We start from the raw sequence: 22,172 nt of genomic DNA, 5'->3' as shown, positions 1-22,172 counted from the left end.
GAACAAACAACTGGAAATCTTTGGTTAGATCCGGCAGTCCCAAAGCAGGTGCAGACACTAAGGCACGTTTCAACTCTACAAAAGCCTTTTGTTGTTGTGGGCCCCATGCAAAGGGAGGGTTCTTTTGGGCCTCGTACAGCGGTTTAGCTATTAGCCCATAGTTCATGATCCAAAGGCGACACCACCCAGTCATTCCCAAAAATGCTCTGAGTTCATGAATATTTCTCGGCTCAGGTATACCACAAATAGCTTCTTTGCGATCTTTTCCTAATTGTCGTTGTCCTTCTGAAATCTCAAAGCCCAGATATATCACAGTCTGGCAGGCTGTCTGGGCTTTCTTCCTGGACACTTTGTATCCATTTAGTCCCAGGAAATTCAAGAGGTCGATAGTCACCTGTATACAGGTAAGTCTTTCTTCTGTAGCAATCAATATGTCATCCACATATTGTAAAAGTAAATGCCCAGCTCTTGATTTATCCTGTTTCCACATTTCAAGTTCCTTTGCTAATTGATTTCCAAAGATAGTTGGACTGTTTTTAAATCCTTGGGGTAATCTAGTCCATGTCAACTGCATCTTTCGCCCGGTTTGAGGATTTTCCCATTCAAAAGCAAACAGTTTTCTGCTTTCTTTTTCCAAAGGTATACAAAAGAAAGCATCTTTTAAATCAAGCACTGTAAACCGTTGATAAGTGTCCCTTAATGCTGTTAACAGTGTATAAGGGTTTGCTACTACAGGATAAATGTCCTTAACTAGTTGATTTACTGCTCTCAAATCTTGTACCAGCCTATATTCACCCGAGGGTTTTCTGACTGGTAAAATAGGAGTCTTATACTCAGATTCACATTCTTCCAAAATGTTATACTCCAAAAATTTATCACTCAATTTCTTCAATTCCTGTCTCACTTCTGATTTGATTGGATATTGTTTAATTCTCACTGTTCCTGCGCCTTCCTTCAAATCTATTTTAACAGGCTCTGCTAGTTTCGATTTACCAGGAATATCTGTTTCCCATACAGTAGGGATCACTGCCAAATCCACCTCCGGTGGAATTTCTTGTTCCTTTACTCTTTCGTGTATCATCAAGATTTCTCCCGTTTTTGACTCGGGTATTTTCAAGAAAAGTTCTCCTTCATCAAAAACAATTTGTGCATTTAATTTAGACAACAAATCTCTTCCTAACAAGGGTATCGGACATTCTGGTACATAGAAAAATTCATGTGTAATTATCTTATTTCCAAATTTCAAATCTAGGGGTTGCAGGAATGGCCTGGTTCTCTTCTTTCCCTGTTGCTCCTATTATATTGGCTGGTTTTGTTCCTATTTTTCCTTTACATGTATTTAATACCGAAAATGTCGCTCCTGTATCTACTAAAAATTTAACTTCTTTATCTCCCAGCTAAATTTTAACCAGAGGTTCAGCTGGGTTCCCTCCGGTCCCCTTCAGTCGTCTAAAATCATTATCTTGGCAAGGTCGTGAGAAACACTCTTGTTTCTAGGGCAATCCTTTTTCCAATGTCCTTCCTCTCTACACAAAGCACACTGATTTACTCCTAAGGGGGTATTAAATTTCCGATGGCCACAGTGCATACAACCTCCCCTCCCATTAAATCCTCATCCTCTTCCTCTGCCCCTTCCTCTGTCTACCGTTCCTGTCATTACTGCCAATAAATCTGTTCTCCTTGATTTTCTTTCTTCTCTTTCTCTGTTGTTATATACCCTCCATGCGACTTCCAGCATTGTATTCAAACTCCTTGAATTCTCTCCCTCCAGTTTCTGGAGTTTTTTCCTTATATCTGGTGCCGATTGCCCCATAAAAATCAAAGCCAGTTGCATTTGTGCTGCCTCTGTTTCCACTCTCAAATCAGTATGTTTTCTGGCAGCTTCCTTTAATCGTTCCCAAAATGCTGAGGGAGATTCATTTTTATCTTGTCTTACTTCATATAATTTAGACCAATTCAGAGATTTAGGCATGGCATGTCTAATCCCATATAAAACCCATTTCTGATACCGTCTCAGTCTTTCTCTATGTGTTACATTATTTGGATCCCACTGCGGATCCCCAGATGGAAAATTCTGTTCTATTGTTCCACCTGTAATTCCACTCATCACATCCAACTCTGCCTGAGCTTTACCAGCTTTTGATACCGTTTGCTTCTCTGTATCATCTAACACATTATCCAGGATCACCTGTAAATCATTCCAGTCTGGATTCTGTGTTCTAGTTTTAGTATCTGCCACCTTGCCCACTTTTTCAGGATCTTCTCTATAATTTCCTGCTGCCTGCTTCCAAGTCATCAAATCCATAGCTGTAAAAGGTACTTTCACATAGACCGGTCCATCACTACCAACTCCCTGTCGCAGGGGAGCTATAGTCTGTGTCTGTTGCCGAGTTCTCCGTGAAACAGGAGTATGAATTACAATCTCCGATAATCTCTCTTCCACATCTCCTGTTCCACTGCTATCCGGTTCAATCGCCTGTTCTCGTGCCCTAGATTCTCGACCCTGATTCCTTTCTCTCCTAAGAGGGGATATATCTAATTCTGGTCCATCATCACTCTCAGTGACAATCTTTTTCTTTAAACAACCTTTCCCGATCTCACAAGTTGAGCAACACCTTTTTACTTTCTTGTTATCAGCAGTTACAGCCATCACAAAATTATCTCCATCAGTTAACTTGCATTCATCCTGCCAGTCTTTTCTCTGTCTCAGGTAAAAGAACAAATCCACATATGGCATTTCACTCCATTTCCCTTCCCTTTTACAGTATAACATTAACTGCAGAATAGTATTATAATTCAGTGTTCCATTTATGGGCCACTTTTCCTGATTTTCCAATGTATACAGAGGCCACCAATTATTACAATACTCAATCATCTGGCTTTTTGGCAAATCCTCATATAAATCTCCCCAATGTGCCAATGAACATCCCAATGGAGAGTTTTTCGGGATTTTATCATTTACAGCAAGATTACGCATGCTTTTACTTTTAAACAACCGAGTTAACTTAGATGCCATGGTATAATCACTCACAGTACAATACACAATTATTCAACTCTGTCTCCCCGATCCGCGGATCCACGCTCCACACTCGCTTTCGTGCTTAATTGCACGTCTCACCCTTACAGCCACACTCACACTTTTCCACAATTGTTACTTTAAACAAAGACATAAAACACAATATTATACACTTCTTAATTTTCTTCTCGATACACAGACACAATAAACAATTCTGTATCAGAAGAAAAACCCCTCCTAACTTCTTGTTAGAGGCACTACCTTAGAGAACACTAGAGCATGTAGGTTCTCGTTTCCACTTTTGTCCAACCCTGCAATAGCTTTCGCTTATGTCTTACGGGCAGGCGCCTAGGCTTCCTCTTCCACAAGGATCCTTATAGTCCAACCCTGCGCAGCTCTCACCGCGTCTGACAGGCAGACTTACTCAGTGAGACTCAAACCCACTGGTGGGTCTCCAACCCACTCCTTACCATACACTTATTATAGTGGGACTCCTACCCACTTACTACAATTACAAGAAGAAGTGTCTTACCAAAATCCAGGGAACGTCGCGAAGAGCCTTACGGATCGGGGATCGATGGGTATCCCCGAGAAATCCTCGGTGCCGGCTGGAACCGATCAGGTCCCCGACTCCTCCGGTCTCCTTCAGCGAGGTCCCATCTGGGTCGCCAAAACTGTTACCGAAATCTCGGAATGAAGAACTTACCGACACCAATGTGATGTAGATAAGCAGACATTTCTTTATGGACGGCCGGGTGCGTGAGCGAGTCCCCTCACGATCGACGCACACCATGGTTCAAAATCATACACCTTGTATAGAACTCATTCATACATATTCATTAAATATCCATGCATAATCGTAAGATTTCCCATAAATCATTAACATACTCTCCTCTCGTACCCGATTCTGCGCAGTAAAGGTTAGAAAGGTCCGGAAATGGGTCTGGGGTACGATTTGGGTAGGTGGTATGTGAGTCGGTGGTCTCGATCTCCCCCTGCCGGAATTACCTGCCACTTGAGGTAACTGTTTCTTGGCCGGCAACTATGGGTTGCTTCACTCGACTCTTCCCAGTTCACATAAATTCTCATTTTGACATTTTAGTACATCCTCCTAGGTTACATATAAACAATCATCTCAAATCTTAAGTCTGTTATCTAAGTTCTAAACATTCCTACTAGGTGATTCTGACCAATTCCTCCGGCCTTGGTACGGGGCTGTACAGAGGGTTTTCTATAGCCGCTTTTTACTATAACTATAAGTTTCATTAAAATATATTTTCTTATCCTCTTATATTTCTATTACATGATTGATTTTATAAAATCAAATAATCAATCAAATAAAGTCAATCAATCTTAACTTATTAGCAAATCTATAACAGCAGGGGGACCTAAGCCAAAACCTGAGCTAGAATTCAGGCACTTTAGGCTGCTCCAGTGGTTCAGGAAAGGCTTCAGACTGAAAGATCCTGCACTATGCCATCTTAGCAGACTTAAGGAAGAAACTCAGCATCCTGGAGTTCAGCTGTAAGCCTTGTGGTCTCAGTTGCCTTTGCAGCAAGGGATATGTGTGTTAGCAGTACACTTAGAGCTTATCTGGTTTCAGTAGCGAGGAGGCTGGTTTTCCGTAACTGCTCAGTATGCTTCAGGTGGGGCGTCTTTACAAAGCTGAGCTCTTGGTTTGATGGTGGGAACAGGTGAGTGCTGCTCTCTGGAGACCGTAAAGCCCCGTCTTAACAAGGCGCTGCTGCAGGCGGTGAGCCCTGGAGCACCCCAGTACGGAGCCCTGCGTTAGGCGCAGGTGGTGGCTGAGATGCTCTGCCTGCTTGAGGCAGCGCTCGGGTGCGCGTGTCGCTGTCAGCAGGCTGCTGGGGTATCGCTGTCAGCAGGCTGCTCTGCCTTGCTTGGGCTCATACTTCTCAGCTCCCGTGCGGTCGTCTCCGATTGCAGCGATACAGACAGCAGATTTTTCTCTCCGGCTCTGTTTTGTGAGCTTTGTGCCTTCTCTGAATGGATTTCAAAGCTCGTTTAAGTGCATGGGAAGGAATTCAGAAATCATGTTTTATACGCAGCATCACTTTCTGAGGGTGCAAACTGATCGCTAAGTTACAAACCAGCCCAAGGGCTCCGTCAGAAGTTAGAAACCAGCCGCAAAGTTGATGTGCTGAGGGAAGAGAAGGGTCCCGTATCTTCTCGCGGAGCATCTAGTGCTGGTGCCACCCAGCCCGGAGTCGGGGACTGGCTCTGAGGCTGCCTGGAAAATCCAGGCGAACCGAAGGAATTCTGTACTGACATGGCAACCTCTCCCCAGGCCGTGAGACCAGGCTGCCCCTGCGCATCAAAGGGAGCGGCATAGGGCCCCAGCTGCGCTTCAGCTTTGACCAGCTGGACATCGGGAAGGTTTTTGTTGCATCAGCCCCCAGCTACGAGGTGAGCAGTGGGGCTTGCTGGGGTTGGGGTGGATCCTGATGGCCCCTGGGGCAGCAGTGAGCTTTGTGCACCTGCTGGATTTCTGGCAACACAGGCAGTTATGTGCACGCATTATTTGATGTAAGTTAAATGTGGGAGTTTTTGCAGAATCTGGATAGTTTTGATGGGGTCTGAAAGGTGTGTATGTTGTCCACAAAGCCCCGATCCCTGCGTTTTGGCAACCTCCCTTTGAGACCAGCTGGGAGGCTTCATGCAGAAAATCCAGCCCTTGACACATGAAAGCAACACCGGGTCAAAAAGGTCAGGATCCAGAGGCTTTTGTTTCAGCCCTAGATGCACTGCGCCCTGGTACCCTGGCGGTTAAAAAGCAGCTGGAACAAAGGTGTTGTGTTCCGACTCGAGTCCGTTGCAAACACCTTTCAGTGAAGCGCAACTTGCTGGATCCTGGCGCCGGAGGGAAGCCGGGCAGCCTCCCCGCGCAGAGCTGCCCGCGCAGGCACCGGGAGCGCTGTCCCTGCTGAGCAGCCTCCTGCCACCCTTCAGACCTGGTGCCCCTCTGGCTCTATGAACAGAGCAGGGCAGTTCTGGAAATGAAGCAAAGGAGCTTTCTGGGTATTTGCCTCCCCCCGCCGATGGTGGCAAGTTTTCTCAAAAAAAAACAACCAAAAAAACCCCCAAGATACAGCAACTGGAGGCGGTAGAAAATGAGGCAGTACATGGTGCCAGACACTTTCAAAAGCTTGACTGTTGCAGGGAAGGACACGTTAAGGTGTTTTCTTGCCAAAATATTGTGCACTGTATGTATGCATTTTTTAATGCTGATTCTTTATTGATTCTATATATATCAATGTGTTGGTTTCATTACTGGAGAAAATGTGAATAAGTAGATGATACTCCAAGTGCTGTATTAAGTAGCCAGACCGGAGGTAAACTTCAGTGTAGGATCCCTAAGTGCAATTTGTAATTAAGGTGTAAAACATATGAGTAGTTTCCAAGTTACCAGTGCAGAATTTGAATACAGGAATGTTTTCAACAGCAGCTGCAAAATTAAAAAAATAAGGGCTGTACCTCTGCTTCTGTCTCAGTTTTTCTGACAGGTTTTGCGAGGACAAAACTTAGGGAAAATAACTGCCAAGCAGGTAGATAAGTCCACAGAAATGGCCGGATTTCACCTGCAGCCTTCGGAAACTGTAGAGCTTTGCTTTGGGTAGGTTTGGTGACCACCAGTGTGCTGATACTCACAGGCAGGTGTGGGCATTTCTTGCTGAATCTCAGCAAATGCTGCAGGATTGTGTAGCTTGTTGGAACAGTAAATAATGGTAAATTAGTAGATGATGGCTGTGAATATTTATGAAAGAGATTCTTTAGAGCAGGTGGAGCTGCTATGCCCCTCACTCTCATCCTTTCTTGACATGTCTGGTTGAGCAAAGACAAAGAGACTCTCAGATCAAAGAAAAGAACAAAATGCGCCTCACTGACGTACCCTAGCAGAGTCGGGGAGTGCTGCTGAAGCTGGTTATGGGGCTGTCCCAAGGTATTTTCTACATCCAGTAAACTTGCTGGCTGTAACGGGAGCTGAATGTGTTTTGCCCTTGGCAGGACTGGGCTCATCTGGAGCGGGAGCAGTTAGGTGACGATTCGCTGTAATGCTGCGACCGCCCTTTGCTGCTCTTTGGGGCAGGTCTGCATCGCCTTGGTGATGCTGAGCACATCCTCAGCCCTGCAAGTCCAAGCGGACTGCTCTGTGTCAGTGGAATAAACCCAGAGTGACTCTGTTTATGTGAAGTTATCACTGGGGTTTTTTGCATGCAAAAACCCAAAGGCAGAAACTGTCCTGTTGTGTTTTCTTTGGCTTCAGCCAAGCAGCAGCACACAGCATCTTCTGCCTTTTGTAGAAGTTTAATTAGAAAACAAGTCAGCCTTCTGTAAGGAAAGAAGATTCCTCATGTATTTCCATTTTGCTTTCTTGCTGCTGCAGGTGATCCTGTTTAACAAAGGAGTCATTGATGCCCCCTCCAAGTTGGTCCTTCCGGCGACCGCTCTGGGCTCCTGCTTCTCCTTTCTCCCCCAGGAGGGCATCGTTTTACCAGATGTCCTCCAAGTCATCCAGATCTCCTTCAGTTCCACCGCCCTGGGGCAGTTCACAGAAGGATTCCGGTTCAGTGTGGATGGGTCCCCTGAGCCCGTGACCTTGACCGTCAGGTGAGGAGGGTTACAGGAGCCTGGGGGGTGCCTCCACAGTAATTCCCACTGCAGACTCCTCTCCTCGAGATGGCATCTGCCTCCTTGCTTTCTGTCTTGCCTTTGTTCCAAGGACCCCTGTCCAGCCCTTATCTCTCATTCTCCAGCCCCACAACTCAAGCTGTTTGTTTCAAATGCTTTTGAGATGCCCACCCACCGGGGCAAGCCGAGCCTCCCTCTTCAGGGGGGGTTGTGCACTGGATTTAGTTCTCCAGGGAGGGAAAAACTCCCAGTTCTTTTGAGTGGAGATGAGCTGGCTGGTGGGACATGGGGCTGCAGAGGAAGGAACAGCGGTGGGAGTGCAGGTGGTTCCTCTCCTACCTTGTGCTCCTTCCTGCTCTGCGAGGACCCCGATCTCCCTTCAGAAGCACTATTGGAAGATGTGGCTGTTGCCATAAAGACTGCCCTCTTCCCCCGTTCTCTTGCAAGCTGCGCTGTTACCGGCTGTAGCGCACAGGGCTCTGGGCTGGCTGCTTGGCCGAGCCCTCTGGGCAGTCCTTCAGGTCTGACTTCCTTGAGCACAGCTCCTGTGTGCTCAGCAGAAACGGCAGTTATTTCCCCCCTCGCTGCAAGGCTCACCCTTGGCAGTTTCCCAGTGTGAGACCCAGTTGTGGCTGGTTTGGAGGCAGTTTTCTGTTGTCTTTTGGCAAGTGCTATTACGGAAAGCATGTCTGCTCCCTTTGCTCCATCCAGAGTAGGATGCTGGGGCTTGGCAGGTTAAGTCTGATTACGTGAGGTCCTTGGAGAGGGAACCTCATTGCCAGAAGGGATTTGCTACCTAACTTGTTCTCAGGAACGGATTCAGCTCCAGGAATCGAGAATTAGCATGGGATTGAAACTCCTGAAAGTCAGATTTTGAGTGCTTTTTGATCGTGCAGTCAGAAGATGCCCAAACCATAGGTGATCACTCTTTGCTTGGAAACAGACCTGACGAGGTCCTGAACGCTTGTTCTTTTGCTCTTTAGAAAGGGATGCTGGAACTGGGACACCACGGGTGAGTGCAGGTCCCTCCTGCGGGAGGCTGGGGTCTGTTCATGTGTACGAGAGACCCGGTGGCAGTCCTGTGAATAAAACTAGGAGGCACGGGTCACTGTGCTCCTTGATCTGTATTTGTTTTTTTCACCAAGAGGCAGAGCTGGCATTGATTGGCATCAACCATGAAATTAATGAATGTTGTGCAGCTTCAAGTGCTGATTTCAGTGGATGTTGGTGAGTTTGGGAGTTTGGAACCTCTCTGAATTTAGGGATGGGCGGGCTGATGTGGTGGCTTCAGGACACTCATGTTTGGTGGTGCAAATAGTCTTGCTCTTGGATGTGTCAGCCGGTGCACTGGTGACAAGCTGATACTTTCCTCCAAGATTCCGCCATCCACTGTGTAGAACTTGTGCTGCGTTTCTCAGTAGATGTCTGGGGCTCCTGTGGATTCGTGCCTCAAAATCCTGCACGCATAATGGTAGTGTGGAATAAGGTCTGAGGAAGATGTCCATCTAGCCCGTGGAAAGGCCAGTTCCAGCAAAGAGATACCAAAGCAGGGAACCTGTGGCTGAGAGGGCTAGTTACAATGAACCTGCTTCTGCATGGACAGCTCTGCCCGTCACATGACAGATGGGGAAACTGAGGCACAGAGCCATCACTTGTTCAGGGTCCTTCACTGGGCCAGCAGCAACCTGGGGGTGTACCCTGCCTGCCCTGGTGCCCTGAGCCACCTCAGCAGCTGCCACCTGCTGACCACGTTGCTTTGGCTGCCCCTGTGCACAGGGATGCTGTGCCGAGCGCAGGGGTGACGGGTTGGTTTGAAACCCACCGTGCTGCTGAGACCAGCTTCTATCCGTCCCGGTGGTAACGAAAGCCGAACACTTTGCAGTTCTTTTTAACCAAGCCAGTTCCTCCTCTGCCTTTGTCCTTACAGGGGCTGTGTCATCGGACCGACTTTCCCTTTCCATGTACCTTCCCTCCATTCGGCGACGTCTCCTTTGGTGAGTGTGCCCTGGGCTTGGACCGCTGGTGGGGAGGTCTGTGCCTTACTGAAATGAAGCGCTTTGGGAGCGTCTGTCGCTTGTGTTCCTCCACAGCAGCCTTCAGGGTGTTAGAACCAGGGCTGCCGCTTGCTCAGGTGGTATTTTGCTGCCGTGAGATCAAACAGGACCAAAGGAATAGAAAGTCAGGATTTTCCTGGTGCCCTCAGAGCCTGCTCAGCCCCAACCTCCCAATCCTTGGCGGCAGAATGATGGTGAAAGCCCTTGTCCCAGAAGGGCCCAGGGGATGGGGCTGCAGGAGAAGGGAGTTGGAGCCACACGCTAGCCTGTGGCTGCTCAGGGTGAACGTTCCTGTTGCAAGGCGAGGACACCACTTACCCACTTGACCTTTAGTGTGAGCTGTTAATTTGTGCTGTGAGGGCTCCTCGTTATCACCTGCCCGGTAATAAGCCCAGGCAGTAGCTCGGCATTGGTTTGGGCAGTGATGTCTCCAGAGATGTGGGCTCCTTCTCCTTCCCCAGCCGAAGCACTGCTCCACTGACGGAGCCGGTGGCTGAGCACCCAGAGCATCTCCACTGAAATGCAGATTCTGATTCTCCATCTCGAGTCTCAGAGAAAAGGCTTTGTACTGAGATGATCTAAAGTTTACATGTGAAATCAATTGGGGATTGATTGAAGGGCCATGATCATTCTGTGCCCAGGATGCCTCTGTGGTTTCATGCGGTTCGTGGACTTTCTAGGAAATCTCAATACTTTCCCTGAGCCACTGCCCCCTCTCCCTGCATCACCACTCGGCCACTTCTCTGCTTCCTTTTGAATAAATAGACCCACAAGAAACGCACCGGCAGAAATGCGGTTGTGTAATAGGAGGTTCATCCTACTTTAATCTGATTTCATTAACAAGGCCTTTTCAGCTGAAGGCAGCTATTGTATTTTTGCTTCTTGTCACTGTGCTGCTGGCTGTTGTCTGCATCTGGTGACTTCGGTCCCATTTGGGGCTGTGCAGTGGGTCAGTCGGTGCATGTCCTTTCTGTGCCCCACCCCCGCCTCCCTGCCGGAGTAATTGCTGGCGGTGGGCAATGGTCACTGCTGCTGGGCACAGAGGAACTATCTGCTGTGTCTGCGGGTGGTTTTCCTCCCTGTCTTTATTCAAATAGCACTTGGTAAGCAGGGCATGGGAGGTGTCTTCTGGCAGAGCTGGTGTCCGCTCCAGACCAAGCTGCGGGCTGGTGTCCTGCCTCTGCAGAACAGCCACCCCCTCACCCAGTGTGGTTGTACCACTGGTTTTCCGTTGTGGAAAGCAAGTGTCAGAGCTGAAGTGATGTCAGGCTTTGTGGGCAGTAATCAAAGGCAGTGTGGATGTGATGTCCCCGTTTGTTAGGTAAGGTGAGACACAGTTCCTGCTCATTTCTAAGGAAGCATCAGGTTTGCCTGCAGTGAGGTGGGCCGAGTTGTCATGTGCTCAGTCTGGTTGCCCAGAAACAGGAGATGCCTTAAGGGTCCTGCCTAGAGAAACTGCATTAGAGTGCAATGCATCATGTTGTAGTGCCCGGTCTCATCCTTTCTTTTCCTTACATGACAATGCCCTACTTTCATATATTGAAAACTGGGGGAATGTTCATGGAGTTAATGGGGGATTTTACAGACTGAATTTTCAGAATAAATGCTCTGTCTGGGTGCACACTGATCAGTGAGAAAGAGTTGGGGCTGGTTTGGGGGCAGGTGAGAGAGCTCCTCACAGGTAGAGACAGCTCTTCAGCACCAACGGCACTGCCCATTGCCAAGGAAGCAAGCTGTGCCATCCATGGAAAAAGCAACTTCAGTCACAACTCACTCCTCCCTGAGCTTCTCCATTACCTCTCATTCACACTGAAAAGAGATAAACAACAAGCACCGGTCTGTCCTAACAGGAGAGTCACACCAGGAATCACGGGATAACCGGGGACTTGACTGATATTTGTCTCACCTTCCCAGGCTTTCCTCGCACCCTGCCGTGTCGCCTCACTAACACCTCCTTGGTTCCCATGACTTTCAACCTTCGCATCCCTGGCGAAGGCTCAGGACAGCGCAGCGTCACCAGTTTTGCTCAGATATCAGACAACACTTGCCCGTCCTGGAGAAAGGGAGCCCAACATCACATCAAGCCAACTGAATTCACCATAATGCCCTGCAAGGGGACCATCCGCTCCCAAGGAGCCCTGGGTATCCAGGTATGGCACGAGCCCGGCCGTACGTGCTTCAGCAGGTGGAGCTGAAGCTTCACTGGTGCGCAGGAGGGCTGTAGTGCTGCTGGCTTTGGGCATAACGCAAGTAAGAGATCGGTGTTCGTGTTAGGTTTTTGTGAGCTGGGGTACTCTGGGGCGGAGCACCGTTTTGTTTCCAAAGTTGTAAGCCAAGGATCATGTACCCTACGGTGAAGCACAGAAGCCATGCGTGTGTGTCTGAGCTGTTTAGAGCAATTTGATTTAAAGTGGGCCGAGGAAGGATGGGGACAGAAGGTGACTGTTAAAAGAAAGATGTCATTGCATAAAGCAGTTTGCTATTCTTCCCGGTCTTATCTTTCCTCTCGTGTGGAGCAGAATGGTTGCATCCACTGCAGCGAGGACTGGAAAAGCTCCAGCAGCCGTGAGCTGCACAGCTGCTGCTGGGCCACGTTTTGCCCTCGGCTTCCCACTGTAAAGCTGGACTCATTCTGTGAAAGTCAACAGATTTCCTCTGGATTTATGCTGTTGTAGTCGAGAGTAAAAATTGGTCCCAGTGGCAAGTAGAACATGAATTGTGCTTTAATTTAGCTTACATATGCCCTGGTATGCAAGGCGTACTTAATAAATCGGATATCGCCAGAAGAGTTTTGTTACTCGGAAAGACAGTGGTCTACACGTGGACCAGCAGGAGAACTAAGGCAAAATATCGCTCCCTTTCCTGACCGTGGGTGAGAGCCAGAGGACACCATGCGTGGCTGATGGCTTCTGGCAGTGATTAAGTATCTGACGCTCTTCTCCTCTACCAGGTCACCCTGTGTTCCAACACGGTGGGGCGATACGAGCTGGCGCTGGTGGTGGGCGTGGATGGTGTTGGCCAGGAGGTGTTGGCGTGCCTCTCACAGCCAGGTACCGGCGCTTTCCTTGCAGCTGGCCACCTTTCCCCGCGTACCCATGCCCAGCACACTGCCTGGCGTGGGGTGTCCTGGCTTCAGCTCCAAATGAGAAATGTTGCTTAACGAGCTAGTTCTGCCCAGCTCGCTGTGAGCACAGCCGTGCTTTGAAAGCAGCCCATGTTGAGAGGCACCTGTGCTCAGTGCTCAGGGCCATGCCTCTGTCTTTTTTTTTTTGGTTTATTTTATTTTTAAGGGAGCAGTGATTATATTCACTATTGGCCTGTTGTCTGGGACGTGAGGAGTAATGAATCTCCAAAGGACTGCCCCTGCTTCTCCCTGCAAGCGGTGGGCTCGTGCTGGGTTGGCCCAAAATGCAGCATTTGTTTGGAAGGCGGCGAGCAGCCTGCTGAAAGCTGGGGTCTGGCTCAGTTAGTGAAGGCGTGTGCAAATGGGAAAGGGGCTTACGGCAGGAGTGGTGAGGGGAAACTAGTCCTTGGTGTGGCAGGTGAGCTCAGGTTTCTCTGGTTCTCTTGAGCATGAACGTTCCCAGACTTAAGCCAAAAGCTGCAGCGTCGTTCAATGCCGTTGCGCCGCAGCGGGTGCCAGTTTAATGACGAGAGGGACGCAGTTGCTGGTGCTGTTCCCTCTCCCCGGCAGAGTCACCCACTGGGTGCCTGGGCTGCAATTTTGTAAAACGAGTGGGAATGGGAAGAGTCGGTGTGTGGGCTGGTGTGTGGAGGACCCAGGCAGCTGCAGGAGCTGGGAGAGGCTGGTCACCCAGCGCGAGAGGCAGGCGGTGCTGGTGCCCTCCATCGCGGGGGCAAGCGGCTGAGGTTTCAGGCAGGGCGAGAGCGGTACGGGAGAGGAGGGAGTTGCTTTTACTGAGATGCGGGAGTCTTGTTTTCCTTGAGCTTTGGGGAGCGCTGGTCCTCAGCGGGAAGGCTCCCGCAGAGCTCGTGCCTTGCTGGGACTGTGGGAGGGTCCTTGCCGGCCTCCTGGGGCAAGGGAGGGGCAAAGCTTGATGAGAGAGCACTGGGGCAGGGCACTGGGCAGCCTCTGCCACGGGAGTCTGGGGCTGCCCCTCCTTTACAAGAGTCTGTTGAGTAAGAAGAAGTTAGAGGTGATCGATTGCCGTAGAGGTAGGAAATGTCTATCTGGCAGAGACAAATGCCTTGTGTCTGTTTCATGCTGTTTGGGGAGTAAACAACTTCTACATTCTCTCAGTGTCTCTAATTCCCTTTGGTCATCTCTTCACCCGGATGTGTCGTTCCTCCACTGCCCGTGCTCAGCCCTGTTCTGACATTTGGACGGTGCTTTCTGAAGTTCCCTTGCGAGTGGATGCTGACCCTTGTGAACGACAGCGATCTTCCAGGCTGCTGTGGAGTCCTTCCTCAGGCTTGGCGTCGTGTTCGCCTCCTGCCCTCAAACGTCGTTATCGAGGGGTTTGTTAGGAAAAAAACGGGGTTTGGATAAGACCTTGCTGTTTTATATTCAAACCTAAAGTTTTGGAGAGAACGGGAAGCTACCTGAATATGAACTTCAGGAGCGGTTTGAACTCTTCAGAAAGCAGTTTCGGTTCTAGTCTTTGGGGTGCTTTCATGCAGGAGAACTTTGAGGGTTGTGAAAAGCTGCTGCAAGGAGGCCGCCAGCACCGGAGTGGGCGTTTGTGAGTGCAGCAGCTTTTGGACCCTGTGAGGATGCTAATTAGGCCCATACAAATCTTGCTCCTTGTGTTGTGCCTTTCTGCTTTCTCCTAGGGATTTTTAAAAATGTGGGTGAATTGCCGTTGTGGTGGATGTTAAGAAGCTTGGAGTTTCCTCAGAGGTCACTCTGAAGTTGTCTTTGATTCTGTCCCTTATAGGAGCACAAGGAGGATGCTGCTGTGTGGTACTCCAGCCCTGTGCCGTGTGGGATTATCCAGCCTCACAGCTCGGTAGAGATCCCGTTGACGCTGGAAGCCCAGGCGATAGGAAGGCAGGACACTGTGGCTAGTGTCTCAGTGTTTGGGAATGAAAGATCCCCGCTGGTGAGTGCTAGGCGAGATGCGTGCCTTTGTGTGACTCATCTTGGTGGGCATAAAGTGTACAGGGGTTCTGCCAGGGAAAAGGAGAACGTGACAATACGTGGCTGGTGCGGACACGGAAAGAAGGGATTCATGGCATAAGTAGCAGCTAATGCCTAGAGAAGGGTGGTGTCCTCTTAGGTGGAAATCTAAGTGTCTGAGATGGTGTTTAATTACGGACGTGTGAGGCGGGATAACAAGCCCAGTCTGAAACCCAGAGCAATTCCTGGGTCTCTCGCTCTCCTGCGTTACGAGATGAGCAGCAACCGCTGCTTCATTAGAACTCTTGTTCGGGAGCGCACGGGGACATCGCTGAATACCACTAAAGCAAGAGCGGTGTAAGAGACCGTGCTGAAATGATGATTTCTGTAAAGCTGGATTTAAGCTTTCCTGAAAGTCAGGTCCATCCCGCCTGAGAAATATCCATCATATCTCTTTGCCAAAAGCCCCAGCCAAAGACGCATGAGACTCCACACTGCTTGCATCTGGAGCACAAGCTTTTTTTTCTTTTCTTTTTTTTTCCCTACCAAGCTTGAAAAGGGGTGAGGCAAAGCATTCCTGGACTAAAGGCTCCTACAGGACATTTGCATTCAGGCATATACAGCAGCAACAACAAAGTGTAGGCAAGAGAACGTTGTATCTGGTGTCCTGGCTTCCACTGGCTGAAATCGAGAACAAATTTAGTTAATTAAACTTTAATTTAAAAGGATACTAACTTTTGAAGCAGCTGTTTTAAAATGTCTTGTCCTCTCTCTGAGCACGGAAGGGGATATCAGAGGATTCCCGAGAACGTGAAGCTTTCTGTAACAGAAAGGAAGGCTGACATTTTGAAAACAATTGCAGGGATATAAACTTTTTATAAACCGAATTGAAACGATGATGCCAAATCCCTTGGATGCCACTGGTCATCTCAACCCTGGCTGCTGGGGATGTGCATGTAAACCAGTCAACAGCAAGGCCAGGCAATGCAGGCTTTGCAGGGAAGTCTCACGTTTGACAAAACAGTTGCTTGCAAACAGAAGGCATGCTTCCCCGAAAGAGGAGGGTTTCTCCCCACTGGAATAACCAGTTGTTTAAATGTCAGCTGGATTTTGAACTACAGGTACCTTGAAAAGCTTTTACGCTTGGGCTAACAATTTATAAATTGAAAGTTGACCTTACCTTAATCTTTTCTGTTTGGACGTGAACGTGTCAATGTTTTGCCCAAAGGGCGAGCATTTCAGCTGGAGAAGCGTAGCTGTGCCTAAAGAAAGGACTAGATGCGTTGCATTTTCTATAGGTCTGTCTTCTGGTTGCAGTGCAGTTCCAGTAGTTCCCTGGTAGCTGACGCACCCAAAGCTTTCTGGGCTGGCAGAAGAGCTGGCTGTCTTGTTACGTGTCCTGCGCTGGTGGCAGATCCTACCCGTATGGCTGCAAGTCTGACCTTGGGAATCGCTGCAGTGTGTTCCAGTAGAACTTCAAAGCTCGTTCTTGCCTTAGGCTGGGGTGCCCAGTGTCGATGCCTGGTCTTTACCACCGTTTCAGGCAGAACGTGGTACAGATCTTTCATCCAGGTTGTGCAGAGTCCCTCCACAGCTCCGTTGTCGGGTATTTTGTTTGCAGGTGAACGCGTGCCAGCTCCAGTCTGGCGTGTGTCATCTGCATGAAGGAGCTGGTAAATCCCAGCGCTGGCGTTACTGGTGGCAGAGCTGCCATCGCTTGTTGCTGCCTTTCCCTGTGCCATGTTGCCTGTAACGCTGTTGCATGGCATTTTCCTTGTCCCTTTTAGAACCCTGTAGATGAAGGGGTTGGGGTTTTTGAAGCCCTCTCCTTGGTGGTGAGGATGCGTGGTGTTAGTACACAGGCTGACAGAAGGCAGCTCTCCTGGGCATCCTCCAGATGTTGTTCCGCTCATCCCCAAAGGGCTCTGCCCTGCCTTTGCTGCTGCTGTCCCGCTGTCACCGGGAAGCTGAGCTGGCTGGCGAGGCGCAGCTCTTCCCTGCAGCTCCTCCTTCCCGGGAGCTTTGGGCAGCATCGCCCAGACATGCATCATCGTGCATGGCTTCAGTTCCTTATTTTGGAGGCCCCAGCCTTGGTAGGTGAGGTTTTTGGCTCTTAGTTGCACGCAGCAGTGCCCTGCCAAGGGATGAGCATTTCTGGATGCTGCTGCTTCTGGCTGAGTTGGGCTGGTGATTCTGACAGCGGTCAATACCACTTCCTTGAGCCAGACATCATTAAAGGTTTTACATCGTGGAAGCTGGTTTCTTTTTCGGTTAAATCGTACTCTGTGCCCTCCAGTGAATCATACGGCGTCTGGTCAGTGTTGGGAGTTCTATGCATTCAGATCCTGTTGAAGTGTTGAGGTGTTTGGAACCAGTGAAATCCACCGCAAGAGTGCACAAATTCTCGTTGTTTTTAATGATGTGGGAAGGTGGTTTAGCAAAGGGATCTGTGTTCCTCCTCCAGTAGTCTGTGCCAGTTCTGCAAGGAGAAAGCTTTTGGTTCTGACTGTCAAGAGAAAAAACACCACTTGAATGATGTAATGAATAATTAATGCCTGTTATTCATGCCATACCAGGAATACACATAAGCACACATCAGAGGCCATAACTTGCACGATCTCTGCTCTGAAGAGCCTGCTTCGCTTCTGGCTTGTGCTGGTTTTCAGAGGTGCATTTTTGGGAATGTCAGAGAAGTAACTGTCCAAGTGTCGCTGTGCAGCAGCAGCGGTCAGGGAGGTTTGGGGCAAGGCTGAGCGGCAGAAGGAGCGGGAGCAGGCACAAGGCAGAGAAAGGAGAGCTAACTGTGGAGGAGGTCTGGAAAGGAGAGCGTGGGACCCAGGGTTTCTCTGTCCCCTGAGAACGGGAGCTTGTGGCTTTCAGATGGGGTCACTCCCGAGCCTGCACTTGCCCCAGGCCTTCTGTTTCAGCCTTGCAACACTGAAAACTTCCAACAGCCGTACTTATCGCCCAGTCGAGGAGGACACTTAGAGCTGTCTCATATTTTTTAACTTCCCCTGCTTTTCTTTTTTCTTTCCTACCTGCTTCCTGGAGCAGAATACCTGTTTAGTGAGCATTGGAGAAGAACGGGTTGTCTACGTGCATCTGAGTGAGATAAATTCCAGCAGTATTGAAGTTCTACAAGATGCGTCCAAAACTCTCCACCTCTCCAATCAGGCTGTCATCCCTGCTTCCTTCTGTGTAGAGATGGTAAGTATCTGTGGGACTATTTCCCAATGAAAATTGACTGGTCTGTAGCAGCCTGTGGCCTGATTTTTACATGCAACGTTCCCATATTGCTGTCTCGGAGAGAAAGCAAGATATTCCGTCCCAACGCAGCGAGAGGAGCCTGGCTCTGGGGGCAGTTTTAGCTGGGGCACCCCTCAGTAAAATAGACAGCTTGCATAGATGTTTGTGCAGAAATGAGTCTGGATCATCTTTACAAGTTTTCCCTCTGTTTTCTGGACGGTATTTAACGGAGAGTCGTGTCTTTGGAGCTCTGAGATCAAGAGGCCCCTGTGGCCCTTTGCTCCTGGAAGGGCATGGATTTCCCGACGCTTTCCCCATTAGGTCTGCGTTTGCTTTGTGTCAGACTGCTGTTTGTGACAGAGTCTGGGGTGTGAAGTTTGTCCTCAGCCTGCCTGTGGTGAGGTGAGTTTCACACCTGCTGGGGGCCCAACCAGCTGTGGTGTTGCACAAAAATATAACGGTAAGGGTTGTGTAGCTACAGAGCGTGTGGGCTCCGTCGCGTTGCAGGGCATCTCCGGAGGCCAGCCGCAGGGAAAGGCCGTTGAACTGATGGAGGCTGCAGCTGACAAGCTGCGTGGCAGGTGGCAGGAGGCGGTTGGGTCGCTGCCCTGGCAGGGGGGGGCAGGGCTGGTGCAGCCAGGGAGGGCTCCTGTGCGGACGCTGGGTGGGATGTGCCGCTCACTGGAGGTGGGATCTGTGAGGGGCTTAAAAACAGGGTTGGGAGGAGGTTTGTTCTGCTCCACGCTAGGTGGGCTGGATTTGTGGAGCTGGTTCACCCAGGCCTGGCTCTGTGGGCTTGGTTGGGTCTGCGGGTAAAGCATCAGGCAGCGTGCGAGAGGCCAGGCTCAGCCTCCTGGGCCAAGGGGGAGGGGGGCGAATTTCCTCCTTGCTGCTTTTCCAGCTGTTTGGGGGACAACAGTAACCTCCAAGTGGGGGAGGGATTCCCAGGGCAGCTTTCTTTGAATCCACCATGAAAACCCGCTTTCCACCTGTGGCGAGAGCAAGCCACCAGGGATGGCTGGTACTGGTGTTGAAATGATGGGTTTGCATGCCTGTCGCAGGCAGTGACCCGCAGAGCTGTTCGGGTCCTGCTGCCCCGGTGCAATGCCTCCCTCCTCCCCGGGCAGCTCGCGGTGTAGCCGGGGGGCTTGCAGGGTACATCTGCCCCTCCGTTGCCTCAGGGCCCTAACCCATGGGACTGGGCAATAAAGCCTGTCGTGCTTCACCGCCATCTCTGCCAGTCCTGGGGCTGATCAGTCACTAGAGCAGTAATACGAGGCGGCTCAGGGACGGTTTCTTTCCCTGCAATAAAGACGGGCTCTGCTTGAGCAGTGGCTTGGACCAGATGATCTCCAGAGGTCTCGCCAGCCCCAGCCGCTCTGTGACTCTGTGTGTGTGATGATCCCCCCTGCTGACTCCACGGGGCTGAGTTCCCCCATGGTGAGCATCTCTGCTTTTCAGGGCAGCTGCTGCTCTCATGGAGACGTGCCAGGAGGCAGGTCCTGGGAACCTGCTCCATCAGCCGCTTCACCAAAGGCTCTTCAGACAGACTCCGGGCACGGTGCTGCTGAGGCTGCCTGATGGGAGCAGCGCGGGCGTGGGCGAGATGTGCCCGAGCTGCGCCCTGGCCCTCAGCAGCTGCCTGCTCTGCCGCTCTTTTGCTGCCCCAGTTGAAGTTTTGCCCTTGGCTGCCTTACGCTGCCTGGCAGCTCCTTGACGGGAAGCAGAGGGGACTGAATAATTGTGGAGATAAAGCCTGAGATGCAGTCGGGTGTCAGGGTGACGTGCACGTGTCCACCTGAGAGCGGAGCAGGCTGCGCTGTGCCTTAGCCCAGCTGATGGGTGACACGGGCATCCTTCATTCCCCCGTGTCCCTGAACCCAAGCCTTGTGTCCTCTAAAGCGCCAAAGCCGCTGCTCTGGTTCCTGCTTGGAGGTTGCTGCAGGGTGGTGAGCCATCATTTCCCTGTCTCCCGTTTGTTGGCCAATCTGCAAACGGTGGCTGTGAGGCTCAGAGATCATGGTCTCCACTTGAAAGGGCGAGTTATCGACTGAAATTTTCACAGGAGCGTTGCATCGGGAATGTTATGCAGACTGACGGACAGCCTGACAAACTGAATGAGGTTAATTTAAGGGGCGGCAACAGGGCAAACGAAAGGCTGGTGTCTCGTTTGAAACAGAAAAGGAAAATGCTGTAATGCAGGTGGCCGTGCTGCCACCCCGGTGGTACTCTTAACCCTCGAGTGATAATTGCTCTTCCTGTTAAGGCAAGCTTGCTGCTGGCTTTGTGGGAGACAAGATCATTACCTGAGCAAGCCAGCATGATTTGTGGTGAACTTCACTTTGGGATAGTGACTTCAGGAATTCCTTGCAGTCCCCCTCAGGCACCAGCTTCCCTGTACCCCTCTCCTCTCTGCTGGGTGAGTTGTGTCTGTTCTATTCTCAGTTGCAGGGAGCAGCACGGAGGGAGTATCTCTGCCACCAGAAGAAAATAAGTAAAAACCCGCCAAATCTGTGTGTTGAGACGGGGCTTTTTGGGTTGGAAGAGGGGTGTAGGGACTGCATACCTGCGTCCTCGGTTGGCTTATCCCTGCTTGCCAGGCTGTCTGCAGATCTGCGACCCTTGGGACCAGTGTGTCGTCCTGTGCTCACACTGTCAAATCCTGTGTCTGTCGGGTGTGCTTTTCCCTGTCAGATTGCTTTCCCAGCTGCCAGGCAGCCCAGCGTGTTAGGGAATCCTCTGGATCCAGCAAGGGGAGGATTTGTGTCTGTCTTGGGTAAAAAAAGACTGGAGGAATGAGTCAACATGAAGGAGCTGTTGCAGCTTAGCTGGGGGCTGATGTAACCTGCTGACAAAAGTGGCTGTTTCTCCTCCTTGCTCCATTGTCATCTTCTTTTCCTGCCTCCCTAAGTGCCTGATTTTTGCCGTATTGACAAGTGCCAAAGGCTTGTTATGGACTGATGGAAGTGTTTGCTCTCCCTGCAGAAAGGAAAAAGCACCATTCTTAGGTCATTTCCTACTTGTTCTTTGTCATGCTGTCTTCTCGGAGATGTTTTATGTGGCTGCTAAGGCTGACATCTCTTGGCATCACAGAAGGCAGCTGCATGTCACGTCTCTGTGATCAGGAAAGAAGAGACAGGCCTAGGGTGTAAGTTTTCTTAATCAGTGGCAGCTTTTTTCTGCCTGCATAACCCCCGTGCTGGGTCTGTTATGTGCTGCCACAGGGCGCAAATGGTTTCCCAGCGCCTTGTAACGAGGGAGGAGGCAGAAGACCTTCCTTGGGTTTTCCTCTTCTCATGACAGTCGTAATGCGGGGTCCTGTCTCCTTCAGCCTGGTCCCTGACCTCCCTGATCCAGAGCCCTGTGCTCCAGGTGAAGCTCGCTGCTGCCTGGTTTCCAGCAGCGGTCGTACAGCCAGCTGCTTCGTCTTCAGGAGGGTGCCTGGTGGCTCAGTGCAGATCCCCTTCGGCGTTCCCAGGGATGCGCTGCTGTCACATTCAACTGGAGCTGACCTTGCAGAAGAGACCAAGTTTTGTTTGTTTTTTAAAAAAAGAAAAAAAGCTGTAACTATTTGTCTTGTCACTGGGATTCACTGCAGATAACTGATTTTTCAGGCAATGTATAAAGGCTCTTGGTCAGGTGTGGTGTAAGCAAGGGCAGAACACGCAGTTCCCATTCCCATACTGGCTTCTCCCCTCTAGCACACAATTTTTTTCATTTACTAATTTAATTGTTTATTACCTCAAGCCTTTGGCGACACTGCCTTTATTAACAAAACGGCCATATGGAGAGACAGCAAAACACGGAGGAGATAAACTTAAAAACAGTGCCGATGAGGGGATGCTGCTTTAGTGATTCTGTTCCTTGTTCTGGCTGACGGGCAATTCTGTTGCTCTCTGAGCAAACCGTGCAGGCTGGGGGCAGTGAAGGCTTTGAAGAGCATGTCAGCATTGACTGCAGTTCTCCCCAGCTGCTCTCACTGAAGTCGGAGCAGACTTGAATTGGCAAGAGGGTGGTTTTTAAATCTACTGCAAATTACCACCCCCACCCCCACCCCCGCCCCCCAAAGCAGCTGAATAATTAGCCAGCGGGTCAGTGTTTGCTCCTAGTGAGACAGAGGCAGACA

At 50.1% G+C, this 22,172-nt stretch overlaps 1 pseudogene; it reads left to right on the top strand.

Moving 5' to 3' along the window:
* Positions 1-19,185, top strand: part of LOC130157032 (hydrocephalus-inducing protein homolog) — a 67,234-nt pseudogene extending 48,049 nt beyond the window's left edge.
* Positions 19,186-22,172: the final 2,987 nt, after the last annotated feature.

This window comes from Falco biarmicus, chromosome 11, assembly GCF_023638135.1.
Source record: "Falco biarmicus isolate bFalBia1 chromosome 11, bFalBia1.pri, whole genome shotgun sequence".
In the NCBI taxonomy this organism is placed as follows: Eukaryota; Metazoa; Chordata; class Aves; order Falconiformes; family Falconidae; genus Falco; species Falco biarmicus.
Note: the sequence above shows the minus strand (reverse complement) of the source record. Positions and strands in the feature narration are given on the sequence as shown.